This window comes from Pinus tabuliformis, chromosome 5_2, assembly GCF_031772625.1.
Source record: "Pinus tabuliformis cultivar Carrire ecotype Pingquan chromosome 5_2, CPIR1, whole genome shotgun sequence".
Taxonomy (NCBI): Eukaryota; Viridiplantae; Streptophyta; class Pinopsida; order Pinales; family Pinaceae; genus Pinus; species Pinus tabuliformis.
This window is the reverse complement of record NC_142306.1, coordinates 169,196,944-169,212,351: the sequence shown is the minus strand read 5'-3', so window position 1 is coordinate 169,212,351 and position 15,408 is coordinate 169,196,944. Positions and strand designations below refer to the sequence as shown.

The window sequence follows — 15,408 nt, the reverse complement described above, 5'->3', positions numbered from 1 at the left end:
GGCCTGTCATATTCATGGTTGTAAATCAAAGTGTTTTGTTAGTCTGCCCTGCCATATTCACATGGATGTAAATCAAAGTGGTTTGTTAGTTTACCCATCACCATGAAGCTCAAGTATTTGATGTTTGAAGGAGAGAGGATACAAATAGTCTAGGAGCCTTGGGGGCATTACATTGTTTTACTCTGGTAACTTTGACTACTATAGTCAGACTATGGCTGGATTCTTTGGACTCTTTAGATGTGTGTGAAGGATCAAGGATACGTCAGATCCAAGTGTACATGTGGCCATAAAATTTTTGAAGATGTATAAGAGATTTGTCATATTAGATGGCTATGATATAGTAGTTCAAGGACAATTGTAATTTCGAATAAGCAGTTTGTTGTAAATTTCATATTTGTAAAGATTCAATTAAGAATTTCAAAGTTCAAACTTTACATTTTAAATTTCATTAATTTAAATTTATTTATTACCTATTCTTAGTAAGTAATTTATTTTGCAAAGGAAACCATTTCAAACTAGGCAACATCTAGATCACATAACATATCACATCCTTTTTCACCTATGCTATTATTCCATATGCTATAGCCTTACAGCGTTTCCTTTGCAACATGTGGTGCAATTGCTAGTTAAAAATGGCATATGAACAAGTACCATATGAAGTGAATTATGGTTTTTTGGGCATGTGGTATTGATAATCCATGGCATTTGCCCAACATTTTTAACCCTTTTCTATATATTGATGGATGCAATTTCATATTTATTGAAGAGTAATCTCTTTTTATTTTTGTTGAGTTGCCCATGGGCCATAGAAAAGGACACAATCCACATGCAAGATTGAGAATGTAATTTCATCTTATTGGGTATGGTGTAATTTAATCTTGAGAATGCAATTTAAGAAAAAATATATATATTTATTGACTTGAAATTAAATTTACAACTTTCTTTTGAGAGTGTATTTGGAGTCCTCATGTCAAATACCAAAAACGTTATTTTTTTCATAGTTTTCTATGCAATTCCACCCCTTATGCCAATTATAAAAAATTATATTTCTTTAATGGTTTTATATACGCATTTTTATCTTCGCCTCCGAAATCAGGGCACTGAGTTCCAACTTGGATATTTTGTCATCGTTGTTGGTGTTGAACTTGTGGAACACATCCTCAAGCTCGTGACGGCTCCTCACGGCGGCACATTGCAAAACTGAAGCCATTCTCACAGCTGAACTAGGTGATGGTGAAGGGAAGCAAATAGGAATACTACGACTCGAGAAGGAGATGGAGATGGTGCTAGAGGTGGTGTGGAGGAGTGGAAGCCAAGGGCATCATTATATAGGGCTATTTTCTAAATCTCTGCCACATGTCCTTTAGTTTTGGATGACAATGCACCAATTCTGGGATGCTTTACGCAATTATTGATGTTGCAAGATGCTAGGTGGCAAACAGTGATTCAGAACAAGAAGGATGCGACCAAGATTAGAGTATGCGTCGACTATAGGAGCCTGAACAATGCATGCGTGCATGACCCATTTAGTGATGAAGTCCTAGACAATGTTGTGGGGAATGAGGCTTACTCGTTCATAGATGGCTTCTCAGGCTACCACCAGGTCCGAATAGCCAAAGAAGATAAAAGGAAAAAGCATTCACGATGGAGTGGGGGTCGTACGCATACAATGTAATTCCATTCGGATTAAAGAATGCGCCAACAACCTTTTCAAGGATTGTAATAGCAGCTTCCCAAGACTATATGCATAAGTTCCTAGAAGTCTACATGGACGACTAGATAGTGTACAACCTACTGAAAAATCATACCAGTCTGTTGAGAGTAATGTTCGAAAGATGCAGACAATTGCAGATATATTTATATTTGAAGAAGTTCATTTTCGTGGTTCCCTTTGGAACTCTGCTAGGTCATATTGTTTACAAAGATGGAGTCTGCATTGACCCTACCAAAATAGCAACCATCATCCACAAGGAACCACTCCGCAACATAAAGCAACTAAGAGAAACTCTAGGCCATACGAGGTACTACAAAAGGTTCATCAAAAACTATGCAACCATAACAACCCCAATGGAGAGACTGCTAAAGAAGACGGAGGAATTCATTTGGACAACAGATTGTCAAGCAGTGGTAGACAAACTAAAAGAATGGTTAGTAAGTGCGACCATATTGGTGTACCCTGACTGGAACAAAATGTTCCATTTACATATTGATGCATCTAGAATAGCACTAGGAGCAGTCCTAGCGCAACTAGGAGAGAAGATGGATCATCCAGTATACTACGCAAGCAGAAAGCTCTCCATGGTGGAAAAGAATTACACAACAACAGAACGAGAAGCTCTAGCAATGGTCTACTCTCTCCAAATGTTTAGGCACTACCTGCTGGGGGTGCCATTCAAATTTTTCACAGACCATTCTGCACTGAAATACCTAGTAAACAAGCCCATACTGGATGGAAGGATATGCAGATGGCTATTATTGTTTCATGAGTTCACGTTTGAAGTAGTTGTTAAGCCGGGCAGATTGAATGTAGACTCGGATCACCTTTCTCACCTGGAGACAGGGGAGATCGATGGAGCAATAGACAACCGATTACCCGATGCCGATTTGTTTAGGATAGAAGCCATACACGACCACCTGTAGGAAATTGCTACTCTGCTCACAACAAGCAGTTGTCCACAGGGCTACACCGCAATGCAAAAAAGGCACCTAGTGGTCAGAGCAGCGAATTACCAACTCATAGCAGGACACCTTTACAAAATGGGTTTAGAACAGATACTCATACGTTGAGTCCTATAGCACGAAAGAGAATATATCTTATGGGAGTGCCATGCAGGGGTTGTGGGAGGACTTGTAGGGTGTAAGGAAACTGCAAGGAAGATACTACAAGCAAGACTGTGGTGGCATACGGTACATAAGGATTCGAAGGAATTCGCCAATGAATGCGATGTCTATCAAAGAGTTGGAAGGCCTTCTCGACGTGATGAACTACCACTACAGCCGGTCCATACAATGAAAATATTTGATAAATGGGTGGTAGAATTCATTGGTCCAATATCCCCACCATCACATCACTCCAAAGCCTGATACATAATTACTGCCATAGAGTACCTATAAAGATGGGCAGAAGCCATGCCAGTGAAAGACTGCACAGTAGAAACCGCAGCGCGCTTCATCTTTGAAACAATCATCTCAAGGTTTGGATGCCCAAGGAGTCTCACAAGCGATGAAGGTACACACTTTTGGAACTCGACAAACCAGATCATATTAACAACTTCTATGGTACAACATAACAAGAGCAGCTCATACCATCCACAAGCAAATGGTGCAGTAGAAACATTCAACAAGATACTAGAAAAAGGGCTAACCAAAATCGTATTGGCCAACAGAGATGACTGGGATGAAAGAATTCCAGCGACACTATGGGCATATAGAACAACAGTTAAAAGACTCCACAAAAAGAATCCATTTCAGTTGGTATACGACAGAGAGGTGGTGGTGCCAGCACAGTTTGTACTACCCAGAAGGCTCATTTCAGAGGCAACAGGAATGACCGATAGCACTACCTTTGCGGGACAGACTGAGCCAGCTATTAGACCTTGATGAAACGTGGTTCTTGGCAGAGTTCCATCAATATGTCGAGCAACAAAGATAGACGGCTTGGCATGATAGGCACATCAAGAAGAAATCGTTCGGGGTCGGCGACCAAGTGATCCTCTATGACAGCAAGTTCCTCAAGTTCCCAGGAAAACTACAGATGCACTGGTTAGGCCCCTTCATAATTTCACACAAAGGAATCCGGTGCGGTGAGACTCATGCAACTTGATGGAGTCCTATTGCCAGGATGGGTGAATGGCCCATGCCTAAAACCATTCCACAAGTTATTAAAAAAAAAAAGTTTTCATAATAAGGTTGCAGTCAGTAGAGAGATACCGCAACCCATTTGTGGTCGGGGGGGTAGTGTCAGTAGAGTCCACAGGACTAGTTGGCAGGAACAATAGCCATGCATGTCAAACCCCATCAACAGAATACACGTAGGTTCGAACTTTTTCCAAAATTGATGGCCGCACACACACCCGTCCCATCCGCCATACCAATAATTATTCCCTGATTAAGCAATAAATAAGGCAACTGTCAAGGTAGGGTCACAAAATATTTCCCGTTAAGCATAGAATTAGTTAATAAACAAGCCCATCACAGCAGAATAAAGATGCCATGCAGCCCACTTTGTACTTTTCAATCCCATGTCATAGTTGGCACATACTAGTCAGCTGACGACAACAAAAATATAGCTAAAATACATGGAAAGTCTGCTGGAGTAATTAGTTGATTAAAGCCTTGCCAGTCAAGGGATGTTGTGTTAGAACCAACCACATAACTCTTAGAAGAATGCAGGGAATGGTATAATTTCAAACACTAGAAGGATTCCAGAAGCACTCGGAAGAACAAGAGCAGGACAGGAGAAACAGAAGACCACTAGTGAAAATTGTTTATGGAAGAAGGGGAATAATGGCTAAGAGAATCACATTAGTTTCACAAATCGCTCTAGATGCAAGAATCGAAGTTATGGACGACCTATATGGGAAATAAGACTGGTCGAACCTCATCGACAATGACTCCACAGATGGGTTCCAATTCCCAGCAATGAAGAGGGAGGTATATGAAGAAGAATTTCAACGAGAGGATGGCACGAGGGCCTCCAGAATGAGGGGAGACTTCAAAGGGCTATAGAAGTCCACGCTATTCACCTTGAGAAATATGTCTGTGTTTAGCACCCAGCTGGATGCCATGAAATGTACCAAGCTATTAGCGAGCAGGATGCATGGAGGTTCCCTATGGCTGGATAGAGAATACCCAATACATGCCGAAGATATCTACCGATTGACGGGGTTGGAAAACATGGTGAATGCAGTCAACACAACATTCCAAGCTGGGGCCAAGCGAGGCAAGAAACCCATAGAGGACAACATCTGCACCCACTATGGGACGGAGTGTGGGGGAAAGGCGCAAAACTAGATAGAATCAATAAGGATAACATTCGGTGTGCCTCCTACCTGATTTTAGGAAAGCCGATGAGGCACTTCACGAGAAACGAGTGCACCCTGGACACAATTTCAATAGCATAACACTGTTGCCAGGGTGAGATACTCAACTAGGCAGCCTTTGTACTCAACGAAATCTTTGAGGAATGTGAAGATGTCTACCGGTGGAGCACTAGATTTGTGTTCGGATATTTTGTAATGACGCTGGAAATGTGGAAGTGGAGACCACCTCCAGAGAGGCAAATGGCAACTATTACTGAAGATCAGCCAATTGCACTCAAATATGAACCATGGAGGGCATCGGGGGATCCCAACATCAAGGAAATCAATGAAACGGCCTTCAGGAGCTGGTATGCACAGATGGTGGATGCCATTCAGTCCACAAAGAGAATACCCAGGACTCTCCTAGATGAGTTCTCGGGCGACCTCTAGTTCGGGGCTTTGCATGCACATACTTATCTCAGACCACAGTGTGTCAACCCCACCACATTTAAATTAAGGCCACAAAGATTTAGTCTGACAGAGGAGGCCTTGCATAGAGAAGTAGAGTCATGGCCAGGAGTGGCCTGCGAAATAACAGAAGGGAAGCCTAGGTACCTGTTCGGAGCTATGGCACCACAGAACCAAGAAGGAGAGGGGGCAGAAAGCAGCAGCAGAAGGGCGACAATGGAAGTACTCCAACCAATGCTGCTCCAAATGGACAAGAAAATGTTCGAGGTAAGAAGGACAATCACAAGCTTCGAGCTAGGTGAGGGTGAATATCCCAAACATTTTCAAGGTTCAAGTATGTTGTTCCCCATTATAATGCCACCCCTCTCAACGACACCTCCCACGGGTGTAGCCCAAGCTCCCTCCATGACACCAGTGCCCAAGCCACAAAAGAAGCAAGTTATCCGCACCCCCAAAGCCAAAAATTCGGCTACCAAAAAGGCAAAAGTTAGCACCCTAGCCCCAATTGTCGATCTCACTGTTGAGGTCGAGCACCAAATTCCCACAACTGACATAGTCGAGGAAATCCCCAACACTACAACCACTACAATACATCAGTCGCGGGAGTCATCCCCGCAAACAGCGTCCATCTCCGCAACGGTGTTCAAGCTCTTCCCCTTCGGCCACATGAGAATATCTGCGGAAGTAGAAGTTCAGTTAATTGGCTGGAAGGAAGGTGCCACCTCGACCTTAGGAATGCCACCTAATGAGAGTACAACACCGATGCTAGGACTAGACCCACTAACTGGAAGATGCCTGGATACTAGTTGGTAGGGAGAAAGGACTGGCCCGTACCTACCCACTCTCCCTATAAAGATCATAGTCCCCCCAAACCCTAGTATCACCCCAATCACACCACAGTTCACCCCGTCATCACAACAACCATCCCAGCAAGAGCATTCACCCGCGTCACATTACGATAAATCCATTGCAAGCGGCCTACCCTTACAACAACAATTTCCAAAACCAGACACAATGAGGGCTGATACACTTTATCACTGGTCATCAGTCTAGTTATTTTCGTCCATTCATCAGACCACCCACAAGGTCGAGGGCCTGCATGATAAATTGGCTAAGGAGCATGAGCAGTAGATGATGCAATTGCTCACAGTAACAGATGAACAAGATCGCCTGCAAGAGGAAAATACAGGGTTACAAGCACAAGTGGATCAACTTACTCAAATATTCCAAGTGATGTGGCCAACAGTCGTCGAAGCCAACACGGAAGCACTAGCGGACATGTCCGCCTACTCCTTGATAGGTTGTTGCGATCACATACAGACGACATGCATATGCCTAGCAACCACAAATGAAGAAATGAAGAAGGAGCTAGAGATCGTAAGGTCCGCACTGCCAAACCCTATGGAAATATATGCACCCTCAGTTGAAAGCAAGATGCGAGAGCTTGAGACAAAGAAACAAGCACTAGCCGACGCCCTCACCGATGGATACGCCTTAATGGGCAAGGTCCACGACTCGTCAAGCATTCTAGCTCTAAAGAACCACCAAGTCTACCCGTTGCGAGAGTAAATACAGTCCCTGTTTGCCAACAAAAGGGCATGCACAGATCCTATTCAGCTCCAGCAACTAAAGAAACAAATCAACGTCCTCCAAGCCCAAGTTGATGCAATTGAGGAGGAGTCAGCCAGGACGAAGAGAGTAATACGAGACTTGCAGTCCCCGCTGCGAATGCAGGTCCTACTATTAAAAGAGGCATGCGATTCAAGCAGCCAGCAACTGGACGACCTGCATGTCCAACTATAGTTTACTCTTTTGTTGCTTCCAACAAGGAAGACCATATTGAATCATTGTTATTATGCAATACTTATGCAACTAGATTTTGTATTGTGTAAAGTAGGAATGGATGTTCACAACTTCACAATCATCTAAATAGTTAATGCTTCACGATTTTGAATGACTTTATTTTTAGATGGGTCTTATAGCATTAGGTTATAGAATGAAAGTCTCACAAGCAAGAATTTGTTAAAATGCTCAAATGACTTGAGTACAATTTTTTGTTCTTTTTTTAACACATAGTTTGAATATCTCATAGTATGATAGTTTGAAGTATTATTGGTATTCCATTTCATTAGTGAAATTAAACCCCAAATGGAATTTAAGATTGTATTTATTTTATGTTAGTTTGAAAAGAAATTTTATTTTTAATTGTCATGAATGATCATATTAAAATCTTGTGGTAAGTTATGTCTTTGTAAACTCAATAAAGTTGACACTTCCTTCCTTGCACATAAATGGTTAATGTGGGCCCTTTTTTTTTGATACAATAACTACTTAGATAGAATTGTCTATTTTGGAATAGGGATTATAGGATTTTATTTTAATTATCAATATTTAGTAGGATGATGGTAGAGATTTAAACTCCACTGACTATTATGAAATATTCATATTAATGTACAAAAGTAAAAGGTTGGAATTGATCTCCAATGCAATTATGCAACTATTTCCATATTAATTAAATTGATTAATTAAAAAAAATGGCATATGAAGGTGTGCCATATGAAGTGAATTATGTTTTTTTGGGCACGTGGTATTGATAATCCAGGGTATTTTCCTAAGGTTTTTAACCCTTTTCTATATATTGATTGATGCAGTTTCATATTTATTGAAGAGTAATTTTTTGTTCCTTTTGTTGAATTTCCAAGAGATAAGGATACAACCCACATGCAAGATTGAGAATGTAATTTCATCTTATTGGGCTTTGTGAAAGTTAATCTTGTTTTCCAAACTTGAAAAAAAAATCTTTGTTGACTTGAAATCAAATTTACAACTTTATTTTCATAGTGCATTTCCAGTCCTCATGTCAAATACCAAAAGTGTTATTTTTTTCATAGTTTTATATGCAATTCCACCCCTTATTCCAATGATAAAAAATTCTATTTCTTTAATGGTTTTATTTATGCATTTTCATCCTTATTTACTTGCATGCAATTTCAAACAAGTCTCTTTTTGAGTTTTAAAATTATATTATGAGGCATGTTTTTATTCCACAAATTATAGGGTATTTCTTAGCTTTGAAATTTGCATTTACAAGTCCCTTCTTGAGGTTTAAGATTGCTTTACTACAAATGTTTTTGCGTGTAGTTTTGGCCTTATTATATTATTTAAAAATGTAAAATCTTGCATAGGCCTACATAGAAAATGTAACTTTCAACCTTGGATACATGTTTGAAGAGTGATTTCCATTTATATAGTTTATTACTTAAGAAATCAAAGGTAAAGAATGGTCAAAATATTCTTACATAAAGAAAAAGAAAAGGAAAAAACTCATTTTCAAAATTCATCAAAACAAGTCTCTCATCCAAAATTCAAGCATGTCCAAAAAGAGAAAAATAAAACTACAATACCTAATTTCCTTAACTAGCTAAGATATTATACCTAATTTCATCCTTTCTTCTCTTTTTCTATGTATTCTTGATTACTTTTCTCTATTATAGAATAAAATATAATTTATGTTTGACTCCAACTCTCAAATATAGCTACCACTTGGACCCTTATAGAGTATTATTTCTATTCTCCATATGACTAGCCCTTTTTCCATGAGTAAAGAGGTTGATGTGGTGTCCTCTCAAAATAAGTGGAAAGTCACTTTTTGAGTGGCATGATATCTATAGATAGAATCCAATTCAAGTATTTCTTACATTCTTGGAAAGGCCTTAGATTTTATACTAGCTTCAAGGAGTTTGGAATAATTAATATTTTCTGGATCACATAAAACTTTGTCTAGTATCTCAATGCAAAAGGTTTTAGACTACTTCTCCAAATTGGGACCCATCCTTAAAAATAACCTTGTGAGCTAGTTCTTAAATTTTTTTCACTCTAAAAGTAATAAAATGGATGGAAAATAATATTCTCCCTCACACTCTCCTCCCATGGTGAAGAATGAAACCCTACCAAAACTAAGAACCATGTGGAAGACTCACCATCATTGCGTAGCCGAGGTGTGTTTTCTAAATTGGCACGGTTTACTGCTGCTCCTCTGTTCCGCTTCCTTGGTAATGAATCCATTTGAACTATGGACTTTGCAAAAAGAGTTTAACCAAAAGATCTGGGGCTACTCTACCAGACGAGATGCAAGGAATTGTTATGGCAAAGAGGAGTTTAGACTGATTGACTCCAATTAATTGCTGGGAAACGATAGCAAAAGATCTGGGGCTGCTCAACCAGATCGGATGCAAGGAATGTCTAGGGCAAAGAGGAGTCTAGACTGATTGACTCCAATTAATTGCTGGGAAACAATACAATCTGCGCACACAAACAAATAGCCTGTAAATAAAAACTAAACCACCTGCGCATACCATCTGAAAACGGCTTCGTCAACTACAACATGATAAAGAGTCTTAGCTACCTATTATATGCCAATACATGACAAGTTCTATCGCAGCATTCTGTTCACATTCAGCTTCAACTGCTGCCATTCTTACAATCTGCCATTATTACAACAACGTAAGTGATCAAAAGTAAAAGAGTAAGAGAGTGTGTAGTTATTTTAAATATATGTGCATATATTTAAAACTGAAAGTACATGCATTCAGCCGTCATATAATGATAGAGTTAAGCGCTGAGAGCTGAGGTAGGGGAATATTTATTTATTTATTAATTAGGGGGCGGCGTGGGCATCAATTAGCTGAAGCGAGGCCTAGCATGAGACGGGCGGCGTTGAGGCCGTTGCTGTTGGCGGCCACGAACTCGTCGAAGCTGATGAAGCCGTCTTTGTTGGAGTCCACGTCCTTCATCACACCATCAATCACCTCCTCACTAGAGCTGCACTTGAGGATGGCGCTCAGTTCCGATTTCGATATTTTGCCCGTTGGTGTCGAACTTGCGGAACACGTCCTCCAGCTCCAAGCGGCCGGGCAGGGCGGCACATTGCACAGCGGAAGCGGAATTTCGCATGAGACTGGCGGCGTTGAGGTTCTTGGAGTTGGCCTCCACCAACTCGTCGAAGTTGATGAATCCGTCTTTGTTGGAGTCCACCTCCTTCATCACCCCTTCAATCTCCGCCTCTGAAATCAGGGCACTCAGTTCCGACTTGGATATTTTGCCGTCGCCGTTGGTGTCGAACTTGCGGAACACGTCCTCAAGCTGGCGGCGGCTGCTCACGGCTGAAGCCATTCTCGCAGCTGAACTAGGTGATGGTGAAGGGAGGCAAACAGGATAATACTACGACTCGAGAAGGAGATGGAGATGGCGCTAGAGGTGGTGTGGAGGAGTGGAAACCAAGGGCATCGTTATATAGGGCTCTTTTCAGAATCTCTGCCACTTGAGGATGACAGCGCACCAATTTCTGGGATGCTTTACGCAATTATTGATGTGCCAAGATGCTGGGTGGCGAACAGTAGAAATGTTTGATTGATGTGACAAGATGCTGGGTGGTGAACAGTAGAAATGTATGTTTGATGTGCCAAGATGCGAAGAGCAGAAATGTATGTTTGATGTGCCAAGATGATTGTGTGCGGCAAACAGAACAGTAGAAATGTAGGTTGGATTCGAAGCGAATTGCAATAAAACCAAGAAAAACGAGCCTGCATGAGTAACCAACAAACCGAACCCTCCCCTCCCGTGCGTTCTTCCGGTCCCGCCTTGCGACCAGCACTCAAAATTCCATTCCTCCATCTCATCTTCAACTCCCTCTCCTTCCTATGGATGGAAGATACAGCAGACGGCGATCGAGGTTGCATGGACCCGAATTCCGAATATTTATTTATTACCACTAGATATCAACGTCGATACTTTAGGAGATACTCCCTCTTGTGTGGTGAACAATTAAAAAAACAAAAATGTTTGATAAAGAGACCAGCTTTTATCCTTTTGGTATATATATTATAAATACTAATGATATCAGCGTCAATGAGATATCCAATGGAATATGATTATTTTATTTTATTTTATTTTATTTTATTTTATTTTATTTTGAAAAAAGTATTTTTGGAATCTAATTAATTTGGGTTTTTAGTTCATTTCAATTTAGTTTATGCTTAATTAAAGTATTATTTTATTAGATTTTGAAGATTATCATGTGTATTTTTTTTAAAAGAAGCTTTTGCTATTCAAATGAGAAGGTTTTGTAATCATGGAACCAATAATGTGTAGATTGTCATAAATATATTGTTGTGTTATCCATTAGGTTTTCATGTCCATAACAATATTTGTAATGCTCAATTTATAGGTATTGACTTCCTAACCATAGCGGAAATGAAGTGAACCACCCATAATAAAAAAAATAAAGTTACCAGAAAAATTAGTAGTTAGGGGTAATGACATATGCCACAATAATAGAATTACCCCTTAGGGCTAATGACATATGCAACAATAATAGAATTACCCCTCTCATGATGGTAACCTTACCCCACTTAAATCTTCTTTTCCTATAGACAAAAGGAGGAATAAAGTAACTTGCTGCCCATGGATGAAGGAATCAATGGAATGGACTATGGCGATGATGATTCCCCTACCACCACATCCATGTTTGGGTCTCACCATGAATTCTTTAAGATATGGCATAAGAAAAGGGTTAAATGATTAGATGGGAGTACCATACATGTTCTTGGATGTGGTCAAATTTGAGAGAGGTGAAAGATATGCATTTCAAGATGAATCTATTCACAAACTTCTTGAAGATGATAAGTTATTTCTTTACTCTTTCATGACAGTTTATAAAAATATACCACTATTGATTTTATGTTGGAAATTTAACTTATTTAACCTTTCTATGTCCTCCCCACCAATAATATTTTCTTTGAACAACTCAAAATTATGCCTTATAGGAAGTAATCACACAAGTCTTCAATATTTAAAGGCTTTCAAACTTGTGATCTAGGTATCTTTTCATGTGATTTTTCAAGGCTCTTCATATACATTTTCCCGTGCAATGGGGCTATTCTTGATCCATATTCACTTCATCTTTGTCCTTTCCCAAGAGTCGTGGATAACATATTTGCTAATCTTCGATGAGTGGGATATATAACTATATATCTTATCATCTCATCACAGTGGTGATTTGATTTCAATCTTGGTGTGGTTTCCAACATAATGTTATTTACCTATAGCACGAACCCATTTGTTATTAGCTATTACATATTGAAATACCCTATATTTCTATCATGTAATCAAATATGTTCATTCTTTTGTTGGACATCAACACCGACATCAAGAGAATACTACTTATGTAGTTATATTTTACGTTATAAATGAGTGTGAAGTGTAATGTATCAGATTTATAGAGGTATCAAAGAGAAAAGTTGGTTTTCATAGTTTCTAGGGGTTGGTTTAACACTTTCACCACTACCATTCTGGAAAATTGTAAATGACCCTCCCACATTTACTCGCTTGTACAAGCTCTCTAGGGTAAATATGAGTTGAGTGCTACAATGACATGACCCAACTTTCAAGTTCCAGTTATGGAAGTGGGGCCTACAAACCTACACCTAATTGACCTCCCTTAGGGGTTGCAGACCACTCACGAGCTTGACAATCAACCCGAGTGATGAATCCCTTGACAGCTAACCCAGGTGATCAATCTCTCAGATGGATCTATTTTCTCAAGAGAAACTCCCAAACTACACCCATAACATTGCATCCGTACGGTTATGAAGCTCCAGCAACACTCATAAGCTTTCTTGCGTGTTGTTATGGCCAAAGATCCCCTGTTCTATGCATGCAGTTCTAGGATATGTGTGACTTTGTTATGATGGCCTCCATGCCACTGCTGAAAATTGCCTGTAACTTTCCATAATCATGATTGAGATGATCACAATGCCAAAAATTCAAACTTGAAGCAAGAAATCTAACTAGATTTCCTAGTACACATTAGACATTTCGTCAAACATATGGTAAACATATAAGTTATAGGTCATAAGTGCATATATGATCATAAATCTCTGAACTTCATCTAAGAATCACTAAGAAGGTCTAATTCCTTCTCAATTAGGTGCAACAACACTTGTTAGTCAACTGTAAAATTAAAACCTTAGGTCATTTTGTAGCTGCTACAACAACCTCCAAAATTTTAGCTTACACTCAATTTTAGAGCCTTCCTTGGTCTGACATACTATCTTCTCAAACACCAAAAATCATTTCATGAGCTTTCTTGAAGTATTTTTCTCCCCTTTGCAAGTTGGGTTAATTGTCATGTTTCAACATGATTAGATATCACACAATGTGTAGAAGCCTATTATGATGGTTTGAAGGGTCCCTCTTTGTGTATATGAGATTTTCTAACTATGTAAACATCTGTTGCACTCATTCACCAAATTTTGAGCACTGTCACACAGGTGTCGTCACGTTGTCCCAAAGTCTATCTTAAGTGTCGCACTTGTCGTAAATGGTCGTAAAGTGGTCACACGGAGGGAAATGTATTATTCTTGTGTCCTAGGTGATCTATGTCATTATGTTTTCTAGTATTCTAAGTGTGAGATCATAGTCAAAGTCTTATCATTGTTCACATCAATTTAATAGGTCTTACACTTAGTTGTTTCTGAGAAGGCATCCCGACTAAAAAACTTGGCTTCATCCATCCTCAAACTATCCATTACACAGTTCCAGTCCTCCATTTGTGTCATTTCCCCTTGGAACTATGCAATGTACAGCTCCTACCTCCCAGGACTGTTGCACTGCACAGTTTTCGTGCTCAAGCTCCAACCTTGAGCTTCAGAATTGCACAGTCATTCCTCCTAGCCTAGCCTTCACTACGCACTACAAAATCACAAGCCTCAAGCTCATCCCCTGATCCTATGAATTGTGAAATTGTGCAGTAGCACTACCTCCCTTGTCTCTCAAAATTTCATAATGTTTCCTCTCAGTTCTCATCCCCTTAACCTATCCCATTGGCTCTCAAAAATGCGCAGTATTTTCCCTCAGTATTGCCTAAACTATGCATTGCATAATCTCAAATCTCAAGCCTCACCCCTGGCTTCTAGAACTATGCTCTATCCATTCACTGAGCCCTCTCTCCTAACTTCTCACCTGGTTCCGACTTAGATAATGGATCAAAATGAACTATCTTATACTAGGTTTTCAGACTAATGTCATCTTGTCATGAGTGAATTGCAGATGTAGGTACTCTATCACATCATGGAAAGATGATGAAGAAGGACATGAAGTAGGCGATATTGCTGAAAGACACACTTGTAGTTGAACACATAAGCTAATCAATCAAGAAAAGCAAAAGGGACATCAGTTTGTGATTTCATCTCAAGGCTTAAGATCATTGCAGATTCTTTATCACCAAGTCATACAGAGGTAAAAAGAAGAAGCATAAACAAAACACTTAGGGGAGATAGCGGCTTGACATTGCCACATCATCATGCGGTCCATCTCAGTAGTGTCCTGTCATGTCATGTCATGAGTAGTCACATGCCACACCTTGTGGCCAATGATATAACATATGTTACATAAATGTATTGTAAAGTGAAATTCCAAAGGACATGTGTGGAATACGAAAAGTCATGTAATGTTGAAAAGTCATAGGAAGTCAAAAATTCATGAGGGAAATCAAAGAGTCACAAGGAAGGGGAAGCATCACCCCTTGGTTATATATACTCTCTCATTGTATGGGGAAAGGATGCCTCACCTTATCTCCTCCCGCAAGGAATTAGAGAGACAAACTAGTTATTTTGAGGAGAAAGGAGTGGCTCCAACACTCCACTATTAGAGCTAGTGATGTTCATTGCACACATGTGTCTTGGAACTTTTACTTAATAATAGAAGCCTTCAAGGCCAACACGATCTTCATGCATGGATTATGAATATTTATAAGACTATTATGCAGATGTTTGTATTTCATGTTTTCTTTCATCTGTGCTAAAGTAGTTAAACTATTTTGGTCATTTTAGTGCTTATCTTATTGAGAATATGTTGTAAT

The 15,408-nt window shown here is 39.7% G+C and overlaps 1 pseudogene; it reads right to left on the bottom strand.

The window, feature by feature from the left end:
- Window positions 1-10,028: 10,028 nt before the first annotated feature.
- On the bottom strand, window positions 10,029-10,746 carry LOC149158092 (putative calcium-binding protein CML25; annotated as a pseudogene).
- Window positions 10,747-15,408: the final 4,662 nt, after the last annotated feature.